The sequence below is a fragment of the Macrosteles quadrilineatus genome, unplaced genomic scaffold (genome assembly GCF_028750875.1).
Source record: "Macrosteles quadrilineatus isolate MER2022 unplaced genomic scaffold, UCM_ALF_1.0 Scaffold_1__1_contigs__length_201487025, whole genome shotgun sequence".
Taxonomy (NCBI): Eukaryota; Metazoa; Arthropoda; class Insecta; order Hemiptera; family Cicadellidae; genus Macrosteles; species Macrosteles quadrilineatus.
Window position 1 is genome coordinate 94,903,302 of NW_026542594.1, and position 20,140 is coordinate 94,923,441.

Consider the following 20,140-nt stretch of genomic DNA (forward strand, 5'->3'; position numbering starts at 1 on the left):
TAAAAACGACTGTTTTTATTACTACAGTATGACAAAAACAATATAATATGAACACTTGATGACTCCGCTCAATTTTGTGGATGCCTCTGCGAACGCCACCTAGTAAATATGAAAAATCATAAGATTAACATGGGGAACTACAGAGCCACTGGGGCGGAGCCCGAAAGGGTTTTTGAGATAAGAATATGCTAATATGTTAATCGGGAATGTGAGCTATCATCATGCCAAATTTCAGCCCAATCCGTCCAGTAGTTTAGTTTATGCGTGATTGAGCAACACACACACACACAAACATACACACAAACTCACAAACTTTCAGATTTATAATATTAGTAAGATTAATAGCAAATAAACTGGCATACTCTCTAAATTAATACAGTGTTTGCTTCAAACAACTACATTGTGGAAATATTGAAAAACCCACCCTACATCTTTGGAAAATTTATTTATTTTGAAGGTCTGTATTTTGACCGTTATTTACGCTACATACTTGCTGTTGGGCTTAAACTGTCACAAATTTATCCTCGTTTAATTACATAAAGTAATACTTTCAGTAAAACCATAGACAAAACCAACTGTTCGCGAAATAGAGTGAAAACCCAGAGGAATGGTCAGATTTTTGCTATTTCGTTAACAAATGGCGCGCCCCGCAGCGCGCGGTGGTATCTCGAGGTGGATAAGGCTGGTACTATACGGACGCTAAATGCGTCGCGTTAAATACGCTGCGCTATTTTTAATTTTGGATGGCAATGCAAGTCAATTTGAGCGACTATACGAGCGCAGTCTACGCGGCACGCTGCCCTCCAAACTCGGCGTCGACGCATTTTACGCGACCAGCCCTGGAAAAACGTTAATCCACCTCGAGATACCACCGCGCGCTGCGGGGCGCGCCATTTGTTAACGAAATAGCAAAAATCTGACCATTCCTCTGGGTTTTCACTCTATTTCGCGAACAGTTGGTTTTGTCTATGGTTTTACTGAAAGTATTACTTTATGTAATTAAACGAGGATAAATTTGTGACAGTTTAAGCCCAACAGCAAGTATGTAGCGTAAATAACGGTCAAAATACAGACCTTCAAAATAAATAAATTTTCCAAAGATGTAGGGTGGGTTTTTCAATATTTCCACAATGTAGTTGTTTGAAGCAAACACTGTATTAATTTAGAGAGTATGCCAGTTTATTTGCTATTAATCTTACTAATATTATAAATCTGAAAGTTTGTGAGTTTGTGTGTATGTTTGTGTGTGTGTGTGTTGCTCAATCACGCATAAACTAAACTACTGGACGGATTGGGCTGAAATTTGGCATGATGATAGCTCACATTCCCGATTAACATATTAGCATATTCTTATCTCAAAAACCCTTTCGGGCTCCGCCCCAGTGGCTCTGTAGTTCCCCATGTTAATCTTATGATTTTTCATATTTACTAGGTGGCGTTCGCAGAGGCATCCACAAAATTGAGCGGAGTCATCAAGTGTTCATATTATATTGTTTTTGTCATACTGTAGTAATAAAAACAGTCGTTTTTAATGCATGCGTTGCGGGACTAAAGAAGTGGTAAAAGCGAGAAGTTCTGAGTGTGGGAACAGTTTGTGGCAGTTAGATTGATGTACATGCAATACTAAAATGCTGAGGGAGGGAAGGGAGGGAAAGAGGTCCACGTAGGTAGTGGCAATGGAAGTGGTAAAGACAAGCAGTGCGGAGTGGAACCGTTTATGGCATTTAGATTAATTAGTTAGATAAACATATATTGGATTTTTGATCATTTTTAGGTGATATTATAGCGCTATCGTTAGTATGTGTTATATATCATCATTATAAGCCATACGATATTTTTAAGAAGACTTTACACCGAGCTGTGGCAATTAGGTTAAGTTAGGTTAGTTAAGTTTGGCTTAGTTTTGTTTATTATAGGCGTCATAACAAATAAGGAAAAAGGCTTCATTTAATCAAAAGACGTGTTGTACAGGAACGATGGATTTACCTCATTACGTACATTACCAATGACTTTGGTTAATTAATGGACGAGAACTTAGGATTGTTGTTGATTGTGATTTGGTTTATTTGGCCATATAAATAACATTGTGTTCAACAGTGACACCGGTAAGTAGGATAGGTGGTACTAAAAAAAAAATCTCGGAAGCAACGTGGCGGTTTCTGCGCTCGTATAGTCTGGCCAGCGGGGCGTTGACGCAAAAACAGCGCGACGCATTTTGCGTCCGTATAGTCTGGACTACTTATGCGCCGAACTTTGGCGTTAACGCGACGCATTAACGCGACGCATTTAGCGTCCGTATAGTACCAGCCTTAACTTGGATGTTATGTTATGGGCCCAACACTAACAGCATATCCAAAAATCAGAACTACCCGACCTTTTGCATACCACAATGTCTTATTTTACTGGACTATTATTTATAGTATGTGTAATGCTAATCATTGATACGTTCAATTCTTCTGTAAGAGGATGACAGATTAATTTAATATCTATATATTAATTTGAAACTGCTTTTCTTTGTGACAGCTAATTTGAGAGAACGGCTGGACGTAGAAAGGTCTTGGTCTGTAGATGAGCCATCAAAAGAGAAACGTGGTAAATTCCCTTGGGGCTCTGCCCCAGTGGCCTTTAAATTCCCATCCCATGTTATTCTTATGGAGGAAAAACGTGTTTTTGTCACAGCTAATTTCAGAGAACGGCTGGGCGTAGAAACTAGGTAGGGGTCTCTAAAGAAAGGTCTTAGTCTGTAAATGAGCCATCAAAAGAGAAACAAGGTAAATTCCCTTGGGGCTCCTCCCCAGAGGCCTTTAAAGTCCCCTCTTCAGATTTTATTACATCACGACCATATGCCTACATTTACACTACTTTTTAATGAAACAGCTGTTAATATTTAAATTGTGATTTACTAAATTTGTCAAAATAAAGTATTTGCAATGGTTTTTTGCTGATTTTAAAATCAATTTTCTTCTAAACCGTGCTATGTTTTGCAATATAATGTTCTTTTACCAAATTAGTGGAAAATCCTAATATCACAGTAACTCTTAAAATTATTTCTTATGAAGTTAACTTATATCTATTGTATGGGTTTTGGTTTCTGCCTTTTTTACCACTTCTTGGAGATTGCACGTAGACGATATTCTTTGGCGTATTGCATCTGTAGAAGACGATACTTGGTTGGTGTCATTTTTAAAATTGCAATGGAAAAAAGCGAGAAATTATGGGCAATTTGATATACTAAAAATAAAACTGAACTAACACTGTGCTACATTTCTTGAGCAATAATTGTAAGAGCCGATTTAAAAACAGGAAAGTCGTAGAACACAACCAAGTACAGTACAAGAAATAGAAATAATGTTTTTTTTTCATTTATAATCGTTATTATAGACAACCTAATGCGGTTATGAGTGGGAAGCATTTGTAGAAAACACTAAAAAACAAGGTCAGCTTTTGAAAAAAGATAAGATATTTACAAACAGTTTTAATTACATCTAACTGTTGTGTACATCTTGAGTATTTCCATAATCTTTGAGTTTACACTTATAAAGTCATCGGAAATTATTTTAAAATAACGCCTGTAATGCTTAGTAGGGTGTTTTTGCCGGTCCGGCGGGAGTGAGCGGCTTGAGCGGCAGTGAGCGGCTGTCGTCACACGACGCCACCCCCACCCCCGACGCCACCCCACCTCTCCTCCCGACGCCACCCGCATCGTCACCCCCACCCCCGTCGCTAACCCCTACCACCATCGGGCAGGTTCAAGGTCATCCTTTGTTGTCTGGAACCACCCTTCGCATCGTGGGAGGTCTCCAAGCCAACCCTCCCTACACCATCACTCACTGTCAACCGCAGCTGCTCCCCAACACCTGCGCTCCAAGCGACCCCCCGCTCCTCCCTTGTATTCTTTGTTCTCCACATAGCGCACACTTATTTACCACCAATAGGATGTTAGCTTATTTTGACCAATCATAGAGCAGTATTTCACATATTTCAAATATTTTAACCGTTTTACCTGCCAGACTGTTTGAACGACCAACCCAACTGAAAAAGTGGTAGGAATATGATGTAATAGACGTACACTATGAAAATAGCATACATATGACACAAAATTGTAAGAAAAGTGTATTTTTTCAAGTCCAATAGTTTAGTTTATTTTACTTTGCGGACTATGAAGAGAGAAGATGCTACTTACATTTAGTTAGTTTCGTTTTAAACTAAGAATAGAACAGACTGAAACATTATTACGTTAACATATTCTGCTAAGGTTACAACATATAATAGAGTGTTAAATGTAAACCACGAGTTATGTGGGAGGTCTCCAAGCCAACCCTTGCTCCTCCCGCTCACTCACGATCCTCCCGCTTACTCATGCTACCCCCACCCGCCCCAACACCCCCCCCCCACACTCACACCTCGACACCCCCACCGCCCAACGCCTCACCACTATGCCCCCACCCCATTCTCCCGCCTTCGCGAAGGTTCAGGGTCATCCTTTGTTGTCTGGAACCTGCCTACGCATCGAGGGAGGTCTCCAAGCCAACCCTCACTACACACCATCACTCACTGCCTTAGCTCACTGTCAGCTACAGCCGCTCCCCAACAACAGTGCTCCAAGCGAAAGTGTTTTGCTAATTAAATGCTGTTTAATATTCAAACCATGACATGTAAAATTAATTTTTAGCTTAATTTAAATAAAAAGTATTAAAAAAATTATTCTATAGTTTTTTTTTTTTCAATCCATGCAACTAATGAGAAAGCAATAACAGGATTAATCATTACGATTTGGCAGGTCACCAAGAATCGATTTTACTGCCCAACAAATTTACTAATTCCACGATTAAATTGTAGATTCCTTGGGAGAGTAATTAAGGTGTGAAATACAAACATTATCGTTATTATATCACTTTTTCTTCAAAAACATAATTATCATTTAATGCCTACATGACCCGTAATGAGTATAAATTTATCCATTTTCCACTAATTAAACTGTCACTCTTGTTCAAGAAATTTAAGAATTTGGATTTGTGCCTATACTTAAAGTTAGTAAATAAGATAAGTTACGTTAAAAACTTCAAGTTTTTATGGTTTAATTTAAATTGTTGTCTTACTTAAGTTTTTTTTTAAAGATAAGTAGGTTTGATAATACACATCTATTTTGTATAGGTATGAGTACAAATAATATTGATTCTAGTTTTGGCTTAGACTATACTAAAAAATTTCACTAAAATTAAAAGTCGTATAATTTAGCTGATAACGTTACATAATACTATAAAACTAATATTTTTACAGAACTATTATCTGACATTTTCTCACTTGAGGAACATCAATTGTCTAGGCAACGCACATTCAGAATAATATACGGGCTTTGTTGGTTAATAGTTCATCAGTTAAAAATTAGGTTACGTAACTGAATAATTTCACCACGGAGATAATATTTGTTAAAACGAAACTATTGTCCCTGTTGAGTTTTGCTTGTCTTCAAAAAGGTGTTATTGAATGATTAATTTTTGTTAGATTTCTTGAAAAAATAGTTAGCTGTTTTGACAAAACATTTAATTGAATTAATTTCAGACAAAGATATCACCAATATTTTAGTTATGTTTTATTATACGTAATAACGAAAACGTTACAAAATTAAATCTCACTTATGGACAATGTAATATAAAATATAATTTTGTTTGGTTATTTTAGGTAACATTATAAAATTATCTCTAGTTATGATACATGGATTTATTAATGTCATACCTATAGTTTTATCAACGTAGAAACAATTGAAAATTCTAAAAAACAAATAAATACGGGTAAATTGTTTGGGAGTGCAATTTTAACGTTTGTTAATCAAACCAGTATTGCAAAGTTGGTCACACATGTGTTATTTATTTTTCTCCTAAAATTAGTTGAAAAAAAAACAATAAACAAATGTAAATGTATACCAACTCCTTTGCACTATAGTCGAAGTATTTGTATGTAATTTTGTTAAGTCCTTTTTACAATTTTCGTCTTTTACAGAAAATAGTATTCATTTATATTTAATGGGTTATATGGTTTGTCTTAGGAAAATAAAGATCAATATAACTTATATATGAAAAGCTAGATCTCCACTCTTTTCTTCGTGTTTAATTAGCTTGTTTGGACGTATATTGGATTATACTTTTACCAACTCATATTGCAATAGTAAAGTGATTGGGCATAGCTATCACATTAGTTTTAAATATTATGCCATGTTTATGTAAATACAACAATGATGGTAGGCTAATGTTGCTTAAAGGGTTATTACAGACACTTTTCATCACACATGAAAACACTCTACCCAACGTTTCAGCATCTAAAAACTCATCTCGTACACAAATGAGAAAAAACTTAACACATTGTAACATTGTAACTTAACATATTGTACAACTAACAATACACAAACTCCAACCTAAGTTGGAATACACTCCAGAGAACATTCAAGTATAGGCTATCCACTGTATAGCAGTCAAGTCATGATCCTAAATGCAAAATGCAACAAATCAAAACACAACAAAATCTAAAATTTTAATAAAAGAAAAAAATTAGATATATGGTTTCAGCTGTTAGCCTATGATAAATACATAATACAATAAAGTTAAAATAAAGTTATATAATAACTAAAAAGTGAGAAATAGTGACAAGTTCACACGCAATATCTTTCGTCAAAGTTTGGAAATTTTTGGTGCAGGTTTTTGCCTTTTTTGAGCTGTCATTGGTTGGAGGAATAAAAATAACTTTAGATGAACGGGATTTTATTTCTTCCACGGTCAACGTTCAATTAAATATGCATTCTCATATACAGTAAATTTAAATATAATTTCAAAATATAATTGCTTTATTTTTCTTGAAAAACAATCTTCCTTTTATTTTCATTATAATTTTTCTATATTTAAAAAAAATATATGGGGTTTTGTAGAACTATTTAATTTTAATTATTGAAAAGTCAAGTAACATTACTGTGCGCAAAACCTATACAAACAATTGATTGCAAAGAAGATGCTTTGTTCTCAACCACATATTATTTATCTTTCATATTGTCCCACTTAGGTTCGTATTTTAACTAAATATGAATGTAGAATGAAGTATCACCTTTTCAAGTCGATGTCAGTACTGATCACGATACCGTCACAATCGACACGTACCTACTAGTAGTCTAAACCTTGTTAATAATTTTAAAATAAACTAACTACAATTCCTTCTATAAAAAATAATAATAATTAAAAATATATTTAAAAAAACTCGTATTCGGTTTAAAAAATATTCTTTCCAAGCTAGAGATGTCTGATATGTTTAAAAAAAGGTCAAATGGTTATAAAGTTATGTGCAGTTTTTATTTTATTGAATGCTACAGAGAGTAAAATGATGATTTAGTTCAGAACGCGTTTTATACTCAGATTTATAAGTTCCACTCGAGCTTTAATAGTTTATGAAGCAACATAGCATTTAATAAGTTTATACTATAGCATACCGTGAATTTAAAGAACCAAATTCTATCAAACTGTGTCCTCTCGCATTGAAAACGCAAAGCTTGAGTATAACTGCAATACGCATTTTACACCTATATGCCAACCGCGTACAAAGGACGGATACTCTGCTATTAAATAAATAAATAAAGCAAATAACTCAAAACAACATTCGATAGCTTCCATTCACATAATAGTGCAGGTAACTCTTGATTATCCGCATACTTGTAATTCCTTAGCATCCAGAACCTAGAAATTTTCAAATATATTTCCATCCCTGTTTTATTTATCAGTTAACTAAACCTGTAAAAACATGAAGAAATAAGGGTTCACTAACTTAATCCATTACCAAAGACACCACTGTCGAGTATAATTATTTATCTCATACGGCAACACCCTGTCGTAAATATCCATTACTTTCAAAAGATATAAGAAATCATCGCGGCCAATTGTATCATTGTTTGAAAGATTGGTATATCAATCGCATACTCCTCAGTTTTGTTTGCATACACATTCCTTTCACAGGGTAGGTAGACAATAAGAAGCGATTGTTGTATAATAAATTTATCCCTGAAAGACGAATATATACAAATAAGAATCCTTGTCCCTGGATCAAGTGTATTAGGTAAAATATTTGATAAACTTGTGTTTCAGCAAATCTCTAGTTATATTTGTGATAGTAATAAGTTGTATAAATACCAAGCAGGCTATAGTTTTAACTATAACACCCAGACTGCATTGGTGTCAATAACTGATGATGTAAAAAGAGCAATGGACAGTCGTGAAGTTACTATTATGGTTTTGTTAGATTTTTCTCGTGCTTTTGATAGTGTCCATCATAAAATGTTACTGGCAATTATGAGATCTTTTTCTTTTAGTGATAGCGTTGTTAGTTGGTTCGAATCATATTTATCAGATAGACAACAAAGAGTTAGAACTAGTAAAGGTTCATTGTCAGAATGGAAGTGTAATCCCATTGGTGTACCCTAGGGCTCTACCTTGTCTGCAATGTTATTTTCTCTATACATCATTAAAATTGGTGATTCATTGGTTTTTACTAAATCTATGCTCTGCGCAGATGATTTTCAATTGTATTTACATGCTCCTGTTAAAAATATTAATAATGCTATTGATATGTTAAACACTGATTTGGACACTTAATTAGAGTGGTACAATGGTCATGACCTAAAACTAAATATAAATAAATAAATAAATATAATTTTAGGTACTAGCAGACTATTGAACACAATATATTTGGAAGTGGTCCCTAAAGTAATGATAGATAACAATGCTTTAGAGTATCAAACAACTTTTAAAAACTTAGGTTTAAGAATGATGAACAGCTTATCATGGTCCGAACAAGCTAGTTACATACACAGAAAGGTATATCAGTGTTTATACCAGTTAAAGCGCATGTGCTTCAATCCCTCTGAAAAGTTAAGAAAAACTTTAATTTTAACATTGGTTTTTCCCATTTTTGATTATGCTAGTGTAGATTCTTGTGATATCAGTAATGCTCTGTTAACTAAAACATTAGAGAGCACAAAACGATTGTATTAGATTTTTTTTTTCGATTACAAATACATGGACACGTGACAGAATATTATAAAAGATTAAATGTCCCGAAGGTTAAAGAGCGATTAGAATATAATACTCTCGTCTTAGCTCATAAAACAATTAAAACCCACGAACCAATGTATTTATTTGAGAATTATAGATTTATGAGGAATGTTCATCTTAGGCGGACACGTTTTGGTGATAATATTTTACAATTTCCTAGACACAAGACAGTCATATATACTAATTCTTTCCATGTTCAATCAATACGTTTGTTAAATTCCCTCAATGATGAAGTTAAAAAATAGTATTAGTGACAAGATTTTCGCAAAAAGACTCAAAGCTAAACTGTTAGAAAAATATTGTTTGTAAGATGTTCAATATAAATATGTTTATAATAAGAATCGTGACAATTTGTTTTCTTTTTTTTTGTAGGCATATATAGTATACTAAACATTGTTGGGTTTCTTTTTCTTTTACTGTCCAATTGTATAAAATAGTGTTGTTGTATTATAGCTACAACATTTCATTAAACAACTTGTGAATAAAATAAAATCGGCATTGTAATAAATATTTTTTTGAGTGTAACCACAACAATGTATTGTAATGTGTTTTTTTGTGATGGAAGATTGGACCATCGAGGTCTAAATCACAGCAGGTGAAATAATGAAATGTCAAATGTCAAAATGTCTCTCTCTCTCTCCCCCCCCCCCTCCATTCCCTTCTCTCTCTCAAGTAGTAATATCTGAAGAGTGAATTTTGATATTCACTCTTTTCATTTCTTATCGTCATATTTTCATTACAACATTTTAGCCAAGAATTAAATAGTATCCTGTTTTATTATAATTAATTTTAATTACAACGTAAAACAATATTTAATTTTTTGAAATTTTTTATGCGGCTGCCGGCGGTGGCATTGCGCGATAAGTCAACGCGTTACGCGTAAGGGTAACGCGTTACTCTTTCGCGTTACTCTTTCGCGGATGTTATACATTAAAACGCGCGGGCTCGATTTTCGGAAGTATTTTCCGTAACGCGTTACTCTTACGCATTACGCGTTACTCTTACGCGCGGATGCCTGTGGGACAGCAAGATAGAGGGCTTGTGAAATGCATTTCGCGGAAGTCTTACATACACATTTGCGTTACTCCTACGCGTGGGCGCGTTGCGCGGAAGTCTTAAGCGTTAAGCATTTCACGTTACTCTTTCGCGTTACTCTTACGCGTAACTCTTTCGCGTAATGTTGACTTATCGCGCAATGCCACCGCCGGCAGCCGCATAAAAAATTTCAAAAAATTAAATATTGTTTTACGTTGTAATTAAAATTAATTATAATAAAACAGGATACTATTTAATTCTTGGCTAAAATGTTGTAATGAAAATATGACGATAAGAAATGAAAAGAGTGAATATCAAAATTCACTCTTCAGATATTACTACTTGAGAGAGAGAAGGGAATGGAGGGGGGGGGGGAGAGAGAGAGAGACATTTTGACATTTGACATTTCATTATTTCACCTGCTGTGATTTAGACCTCGATGGTCCAATCTTCCATCACAAAAAAACACATTACAATACATTGTTGTGGTTACACTCAAAAAAATATTTATTACAATGCCGATTTTATTTTATTCACAAGTTGTTTAATGAAATGTTGTAGCTATAATACAACAACACTATTTTATACAATTGGACAGTAAAAGAAAAAGAAACCCAACAATGTTTAGTATACTATATATGCCTACAAAAAAAAAAGAAAACAAATTGTCACGATTCTTATTATAAACATATTTATATTGAACATCTTACAAACAATATTTTTCTAACAGTTTAGCTTTGAGTCTTTTTGCGAAAATCTTGTCACTAATACTATTTTTTAACTTCATCATTGAGGGAATTTAACAAACGTATTGATTGAACATGGAAAGAATTAGTATATATGACTGTCTTGTGTCTAGGAAATTGTAAAATATTATCACCAAAACGTGTCCGCCTAAGATGAACATTCCTCATAAATCTATAATTCTCAAATAAATACATTGGTTCGTGGGTTTTAATTGTTTTATGAGCTAAGACGAGAGTATTATATTCTAATCGCTCTTTAACCTTCGGGACATTTAATCTTTTATAATATTCTGTCACGTGTCCATGTATTTGTAATCGAAAAAAAAAATCTAATACAATCGTTTTGTGCTCTCTAATGTTTTAGTTAACAGAGCATTACTGATATCACAAGAATCTACACTAGCATAATCAAAAATGGGAAAAACCAATGTTAAAATTAAAGTTTTTCTTAACTTTTCAGAGGGATTGAAGCACATGCGCTTTAACTGGTATAAACACTGATATACCTTTCTGTGTATGTAACTAGCTTGTTCGGACCATGATAAGCTGTTCATCATTCTTAAACCTAAGTTTTTAAAAGTTGTTTGATACTCTAAAGCATTGTTATCTATCATTACTTTAGGGACCACTTCCAAATATATTGTGTTCAATAGTCTGCTAGTACCTAAAATTATATTTATTTATTTATTTATATTTAGTTTTAGGTCATGACCATTGTACCACTCTAATTAAGTGTCCAAATCAGTGTTTAACATATCAATAGCATTATTAATATTTTTAACAGGAGCATGTAAATACAATTGAAAATCATCTGCGCAGAGCATAGATTTAGTAAAAACCAATGAATCACCAATTTTAATGATGTATAGAGAAAATAACATTGCAGACAAGGTAGAGCCCTAGGGTACACCAATGGGATTACACTTCCATTCTGACAATGAACCTTTACTAGTTCTAACTCTTTGTTGTCTATCTGATAAATATGATTCGAACCAACTAACAACGCTATCACTAAAAGAAAAAGATCTCATAATTGCCAGTAACATTTTATGATGGACACTATCAAAAGCACGAGAAAAATCTAACAAAACCATAATAGTAACTTCACGACTGTCCATTGCTCTTTTTACATCATCAGTTATTGACACCAATGCAGTCTGGGTGTTATAGTTAAAACTATAGCCTGCTTGGTATTTATACAACTTATTACTATCACAAATATAACTAGAGATTTGCTGAAACACAAGTTTATCAAATATTTTACCTAATACACTTGATCCAGGGACAAGGATTCTTATTTGTATATATTCGTCTTTCAGGGATAAATTTATTATACAACAATCGCTTCTTATTGTCTACCTACCCTGTGAAAGGAATGTGTATGCAAACAAAACTGAGGAGTATGCGATTGATATACCAATCTTTCAAACAATGATACAATTGGCCGCGATGATTTCTTATATCTTTTGAAAGTAATGGATATTTACGACAGGGTGTTGCCGTATGAGATAAATAATTATACTCGACAGTGGTGTCTTTGGTAATGGATTAAGTTAGTGAACCCTTATTTCTTCATGTTTTTACAGGTTTAGTTAACTGATAAATAAAACAGGGATGGAAATATATTTGAAAATTTCTAGGTTCTGGATGCTAAGGAATTACAAGTATGCGGATAATCAAGAGTTACCTGCACTATTATGTGAATGGAAGCTATCGAATGTTGTTTTGAGTTATTTGCTTTATTTATTTATTTAATAGCAGAGTATCCGTCCTTTGTACGCGGTTGGCATATAGGTGTAAAATGCGTATTGCAGTTATACTCAAGCTTTGCGTTTTCAATGCGAGAGGACACAGTTTGATAGAATTTGGTTCTTTAAATTCACGGTATGCTATAGTATAAACTTATTAAATGCTATGTTGCTTCATAAACTATTAAAGCTCGAGTGGAACTTATAAATCTGAGTATAAAACGCGTTCTGAACTAAATCATCATTTTACTCTCTGTAGCATTCAATAAAATAAAAACTGCACATAACTTTATAACCATTTGACCTTTTTTTAAACATATCAGACATCTCTAGCTTGGAAAGAATATTTTTTAAACCGAATACGAGTTTTTTTAAATATAATTTTAATTATTATTATTTTTTATAGAAGGAATTGTAGTTAGTTTATTTTAAAATTATTAACAAGGTTTAGACTACTAGTAGGTACGTGTCGATTGTGACGGTATCGTGATCAGTACTGACATCGACTTGGAAAGGTGATACTTCATTCTACATTCATATTTAGTTAAAATACGATCCTAAGTGGGACAATATGAAAGATAAATAATATGTGGTTGAGAACAAAGCATCTTCTTTGCAATCAATTGTTTGTATAGGTTTTGCGCACAGTAATGTTACTTGACTTTTCAATAATTAAAACTAAATAGTTCTACAAAACCCCATATATTTTTTTAAATATAGAAAAATTATAATGAAAATAAAAGGAAGATTGTTTTTCAAGAAAAATAAAGCAATTATATTTTGAAATTATATTTAAATTTACTGTATATGAGAATGCATATTTAATTGAACGTTGACCGTGGAAGAAATAAAATCCCGTTCATCTAAAGTTATTTTTATTCCTCCAACCAATGACAGCTCAAAAAAGGCAAAAACCTGCACCAAATATTTCCAAACTTTGACGAAAGATATTGCGTGTGAACTTGTCACTATTTCTCACTTTTTAGTTATTATATAACTTTATTTTAACTTTATTGTATTATGTATTTATCATAGGCTAACAGCTGAAACCATATATCTAATTTTTTTCTTTTATTAAAATTTTAGATTTTGTTGTGTTTTGATTTGTTGCATTTTGCATTTAGGATCATGACTTGACTGCTATACAGTGGATAGCCTATACTTGAATGTTCTCTGGAGTGTATTCCAACTTAGGTTGGAGTTTGTGTATTGTTAGTTGTACAATATGTTAAGTTACAATGTTACAATGTGTTAAGTTTTTTCTCATTTGTGTACGAGATGAGTTTTTAGATGCTGAAACGTTGGGTAGAGTGTTTTCATGTGTGATGAAAAGTGTCTGTAATAACCCTTTAAGCAACATTAGCCTACCATCATTGTTGTATTTACATAAACATGGCATAATATTTAAAACTAATGTGATAGCTATGCCCAATCACTTTACTATTGCAATATGAGTTGGTAAAAGTATAATCCAATATACGTCCAAACAAGCTAATTAAACACGAAGAAAAGAGTGGAGATCTAGCTTTTCATATATAAGTTATATTGATCTTTATTTTCCTAAGACAAACCATATAACCCATTAAATATAAATGAATACTATTTTCTGTAAAAGACGAAAATTGTAAAAAGGACTTAACAAAATTACATACAAATACTTCGACTATAGTGCAAAGGAGTTGGTATACATTTACATTTGTTTATTGTTTTTTTTCAACTAATTTTAGGAGAAAAATAAATAACACATGTGTGACCAACTTTGCAATACTGGTTTGATTAACAAACGTTAAAATTGCACTCCCAAACAATTTACCCGTATTTATTTGTTTTTTAGAATTTTCAATTGTTTCTACGTTGATAAAACTATAGGTATGACATTAATAAATCCATGTATCATAACTAGAGATAATTTTATAATGTTACCTAAAATAACCAAACAAAATTATATTTTATATTACATTGTCCATAAGTGAGATTTAATTTTGTAACGTTTTCGTTATTACGTATAATAAAACATAACTAAAATATTGGTGATATCTTTGTCTGAAATTAATTCAATTAAATGTTTTGTCAAAACAGCTAACTATTTTTTCAAGAAATCTAACAAAAATTAATCATTCAATAACACCTTTTTGAAGACAAGCAAAACTCAACAGGGACAATAGTTTCGTTTTAACAAATATTATCTCCGTGGTGAAATTATTCAGTTACGTAACCTAATTTTTAACTGATGAACTATTAACCAACAAAGCCCGTATATTATTCTGAATGTGCGTTGCCTAGACAATTGATGTTCCTCAAGTGAGAAAATGTCAGATAATAGTTCTGTAAAAATATTAGTTTTATAGTATTATGTAACGTTATCAGCTAAATTATACGACTTTTAATTTTAGTGAAATTTTTTAGTATAGTCTAAGCCAAAACTAGAATCAATATTATTTGTACTCATACCTATACAAAATAGATGTGTATTATCAAACCTACTTATCTTTAAAAAAAAACTTAAGTAAGACAACAATTTAAATTAAACCATAAAAACTTGAAGTTTTTAACGTAACTTATCTTATTTACTAACTTTAAGTATAGGCACAAATCCAAATTCTTAAATTTCTTGAACAAGAGTGACAGTTTAATTAGTGGAAAATGGATAAATTTATACTCATTACGGGTCATGTAGGCATTAAATGATAATTATCTTTTTGAAGAAAAAGTGATATAATAACGATAATGTTTGTATTTCACACCTTAATTACTCTCCCAAGGAATCTACAATTTAATCGTGGAATTAGTAAATTTGTTGGGCAGTAAAATCGATTCTTGGTGACCTGCCAAATCGTAATGATTAATCCTGTTATTGCTTTCTCATTAGTTGCATGGATTGAAAAAAAAAAAACTATAGAATAATTTTTTTAATACTTTTTATTTAAATTAAGCTAAAAATTAATTTTACATGTCATGGTTTGAATATTAAACAGCATTTAATTAGCAAAACACTTTCGCTTGGAGCACTGTTGTTGGGGAGCGGCTGTAGCTGACAGTGAGCTAAGGCAGTGAGTGATGGTGTGTAGTGAGGGTTGGCTTGGAGACCTCCCTCGATGCGTAGGCAGGTTCCAGACAACAAAGGATGGCCCTGAACCTTCGCGAAGGCGGGAGAATGGGGTGGGGGCATAGTGGTGAGGCGTTGGGCGGTGGGGGTGTCGATGTGTGAGTGTGGGGGGGGGGTGTTGGGGCGGGTGGGGGTAGCATGAGTAAGCGGGAGGATCGTGAGTGAGCGGGAGGAGCAAGGGTTGGCTTGGAGACCTCCCACATAACTCGTGTGACGTCAGCCGCTCACTGCCGCTCAAGCCGCTCACTCCCGCCGGACCGGCAAAAATACCCTACTATGCTTCGCAATTGCTCGTATTCGAGCAACAGGTACACTAGTACATAGTAAAATACCATGGTGGAAGGAAAAAACATAGGTGTGCTATTCCCAAATATTCTGACGTCACTCGGATTGCAAACAAAAGATCACCTGATTGTAACTGTCAAATTAGTATATGTGTAAAATACTAGGATGTTCAAATTATTTTTTGAATCAATCTTTGTAATCTTTGATTTGTTTTAGAGCAATATAATTTGTTTTAACTAACAGCTGGTTAGTTATAAAAATGCCCTATAGAACTATGAGGTTATTTACTCTGATTTTGTCATTGATTATAGGAAATAGGCTAAGTAAGATTAGTAGACCACCGAGATAAGTAACACCATCGATGTGTACAAGTCGAGGCTCTGTACACGAGTTAAATAAAAAAGATATGCAAATTATTTCCTGCTCAACTTTTATGGAAAGGGTAGGAAAATCACAATTTTTACAGGTTTTAATTCATCTTGGGCAGCTTTTTGTTTACAATCAATATTTTTGAATGCTTGAACTTTGTTTGGATTAGGCCCGGAAATATTGATGTCATAAAGATGGAGATCAAGAATCCTCAGGAATACGATTTTAAATTACCACCACAACCTCAGACGGGTTTTATCCAAAGATATACAGATGAATGACATAGATTGAACACAGCGTGATCATTGGCCTAGGATACTGCAATAAGACTGACCGTCCTTTTATGAAATCTAAAAAGTTGTTTGGCGTGTGTTTAGTTGTGGTTACGTTTGGAGGCGCTGAATATTTTATAGTTTAAATAAATGGATATGGGGAATTACGATGTACATTGATTTAATGAGGGTGGTTTAGTTATCAAGGATATTAGAACTGATAACGGAATGGATAATAAACATAGACAATTAATTACGTCACTAGCTTTACTAGCGTGTTTACTTTTTAAATTAAACAATACGGGCTAACACCTCGTTTAAAACTGAAATTGAAAACTGGGTGTTCGTGCAGAGTGAGTTTTGTCATCAGGCGGCTGTAATGCAAAACGTGTTTTGTCCAACTGGCCAATGGTTTTGGTCACATGATCCTTTTTAATGCACCAATGTTGAAGGACAAGCAGATGAATTTGATGATGAGGAAGAGTGTGATTGCTTCCCCCTCAGATAGCAGACTATTTTTCGGCAAAGTTGCCTTTGATTGGTCGGGGCAAAGTTGTTTCTGCAACTTTGTCTTAACTTTTCATTCAGTTGCCATGGCAACTTTCTTGCCCCTAAAGTAATATAAGTTGCCGCATCTTTGCAGCAAGTTTGCACCAGCAAACATGTAGTTCGATAGTTAAGCGCGGGGAGCGCTGGTAGGCATATCAAAGTTCCATCGAACCCCATTCGTACTCGTTGACAGGGTCGACGCCATTTTGCAATTTGCATCATAATCATACTAACTTTCTGCTAATAAATAAGGTTTAGCTTTATTTTAGGCTACTTAACTTATTTTGTTTTTGTAAGTAAACTAAAGTGAACATTTAAAGTGGCTATTTGAAGATCTGCATTTGATTTGGCTATGTATTTGAAGATCTCCTTACAGTATCAGAAAATCCATCAACGAGCTGTGTGTTAAGGTAAGTGTTACCCTCGTACAACTTGCACCAAAGAAAATTGTCTAGTCTTGCTTAGTTGTTCATCTAAAAACAACTTTCATGTCCACATAACCACAGAAAACATACTACTATAACCAGTATGTTTTCTGTGACATAACTTATTTACATTAAGTTGGCGCAAGTTAAGTTTGAGTGAGTTTGTTAACACTCATTAGCTTCTTATACATACTGCGTGTTTTAAGTCAAGAGAATTATTATTAAAACGTTAAACATCCAAGATATTAACAAAGAATCATCTGCACTGCAAGTAAATATGTGTGTAGCCCAGTAGCTTTGCTATATAACTTAATGACCTAGAAGCTTAATGTATGTTGACTAGCCAATGAAATAGGCTAATGACCATGACAATAGTAATTCGGTTACTTTTCTAGTAGCATATTTATGTCTAGTAATAATTGTTATGTAAAGAAACCACAAAGCCTTGGTCTAGCATCTAGGCCTAGTCAATTGAATTGCTTCTAGGCCCATAGATATTTTAGATAGGTAGGCCTACCCTACCGGTAGTTTAGTCCTAGTAAGGCCTACGCAGAAGAACCTTGATATGGGCCTATAACTAAATCGATTGTTAAAACAGGCATAGGATCAGGCCTAACCAATATTTTCATATAACATAAATCCATATTAGCACTATTTACAATTGAAATTTTTCCTTTATGCTAATCTAAGCTTTTTTGTTGGAAACTATAATACACATGTTACTTTATCGTTATTTGTATCCTATTCTTTTCATATAGTTATCTATTTCAGCAATAAACCAATAAAGTTTTTGAATAATGACTCAGTTAGCCCTTAGTTGATTAACCAATTGTGCTGGATTGTCTAGGCCCAACACTAACAACTCCTACATAACATAGTTACAAAGCTAATTCCAAGGAAATAGCAAATAAACATTCACAATTCACTTTCATTCCATTCTCTAAATTACTCTCAGGCAAGTCTCATATGTCAATGCATCGCACTACAACTAACTGTACCAAGTCAGACATTATTTTGCCTTCCTTTCTTGATTTCAGTTGCTACACAAAGGGTATTCAAAGATGATTTCTCCGAGGCAACTACCAAGAAACATGTACCAATGTGGCTGAACCAAGCTAAAACCAGATTCAAAGGTAACTATTTTAACAGTTTATCATTTCATGATAGGCCCTATATCCGTATTATATGATCCAAATGAGTTGAAAACACATGTTATTTTTATTGATACTAAGAAAACGACCTGCGCACTAATGCTAAACCAATGTTGGAGGAGGTCGCTTTCTAAGCGGCCGAACTATAGTTGTTGTGCCCATGCTTTGCTTGGATAATGTGAATCTCTAAATCTACTGTGTAGGAAAACAGTTAGGCTGGTACCGCACACAGTTAGGCACACAGTTAGGCTATTCCACACCATTCAAATTATACAGGCAAATCTCAAATCGTACAAATTACTTATTTTAATGAAATCTTTTGTGCATTTGCATTATGTATAATATACTTTATACATATAGTTTTACTTCAAAAAATCAATAATTTTGGGTTTGTACGTATGACAGATTTTTTAAAGAACCACATTATTCACTTTTTTTGTTCTCTGCCAATTGAGAAGCATAGAATAGTGCCAAACTTATTGCATAATCTGGTTAAATTACCATAAAATATGGTCTTAAATTTAATAAGATTTAAAATTATAGACAATAATTAAGGTAATAAATAATTGTATTCGGAATTTGTTAAGAGATTATCTTTATCCTATTCTTGTTATTTATTTTTAGGACAGGAAGGAGAAATCAGCTGTAAAACAAGGAAGCCACTAAGCCACACTGAAGCTGTCTAACAAGAAGATGACATGTTTGAGGACTCTAAAGTGTGTTTTCTGCTCCTATATAAGAACCACTAACCACATATTTATGTTTCTATTTTGCATAAAAATTGAATACGGTACCTCAAAGATGAATCATTATATGTATAATTTAATTAATGTTAGTAAACTGCCTAGTGAGGTTTTGGTTTTTTAATTTAATAATTTCTGTAAAAACTAAAAATGGTGTTGACATAGTAAATGTGTTTAATAATTGACCTGACTATTTATTCTCTTTAAGTTTTTTATTCACCTATTATGAGTTTTTAATGGTCACATTAGAAAATGTCTTTCTCTTGGCTCATAAAAACCCTTTACTGACCGTGTTTTATAATATATTATTTATCTGAACATTCTTTTGTCACAAACTTAATAAAGAATAAATTATTTACAGCTATTTCACAACCCAGTTTGGAAAAGTTGCCACAAAAGAACCATAACAACTTTGTTGCAAATTCGGATGACAAACTTTGCCAACAACTTTGCCCCTATGAAACTAGAAAAGTTGCCGCAAAGCTGACACAACTTTTCATGTTTGCCATGACAACTTTGTTGCATTGTTGCATCTTTGTCATGATAACTTTGTTGCAAATTTGGATGACAACTTTGCAGGCAACTTTGCCCCCATGAAACTAGGAAAGTTGCCGCAAAGCTGACA

The 20,140-nt window shown here is 33.4% G+C and overlaps 1 long non-coding RNA gene across 1 annotated transcript; it reads left to right on the plus strand.

Annotated features, from left to right (window-relative positions):
* Positions 1 to 17,444: 17,444 nt before the first annotated feature.
* Positions 17,445 to 19,503, plus strand: LOC128984599 (uncharacterized). Its single transcript, XR_008489995.1, has 3 exons — positions 17,445 to 17,606; positions 18,659 to 18,754; positions 19,397 to 19,503. It is a non-coding gene; the product is annotated as an uncharacterized LOC128984599 (long non-coding RNA).
* The last annotated feature ends 637 nt before the right edge of the window (positions 19,504 to 20,140 follow it).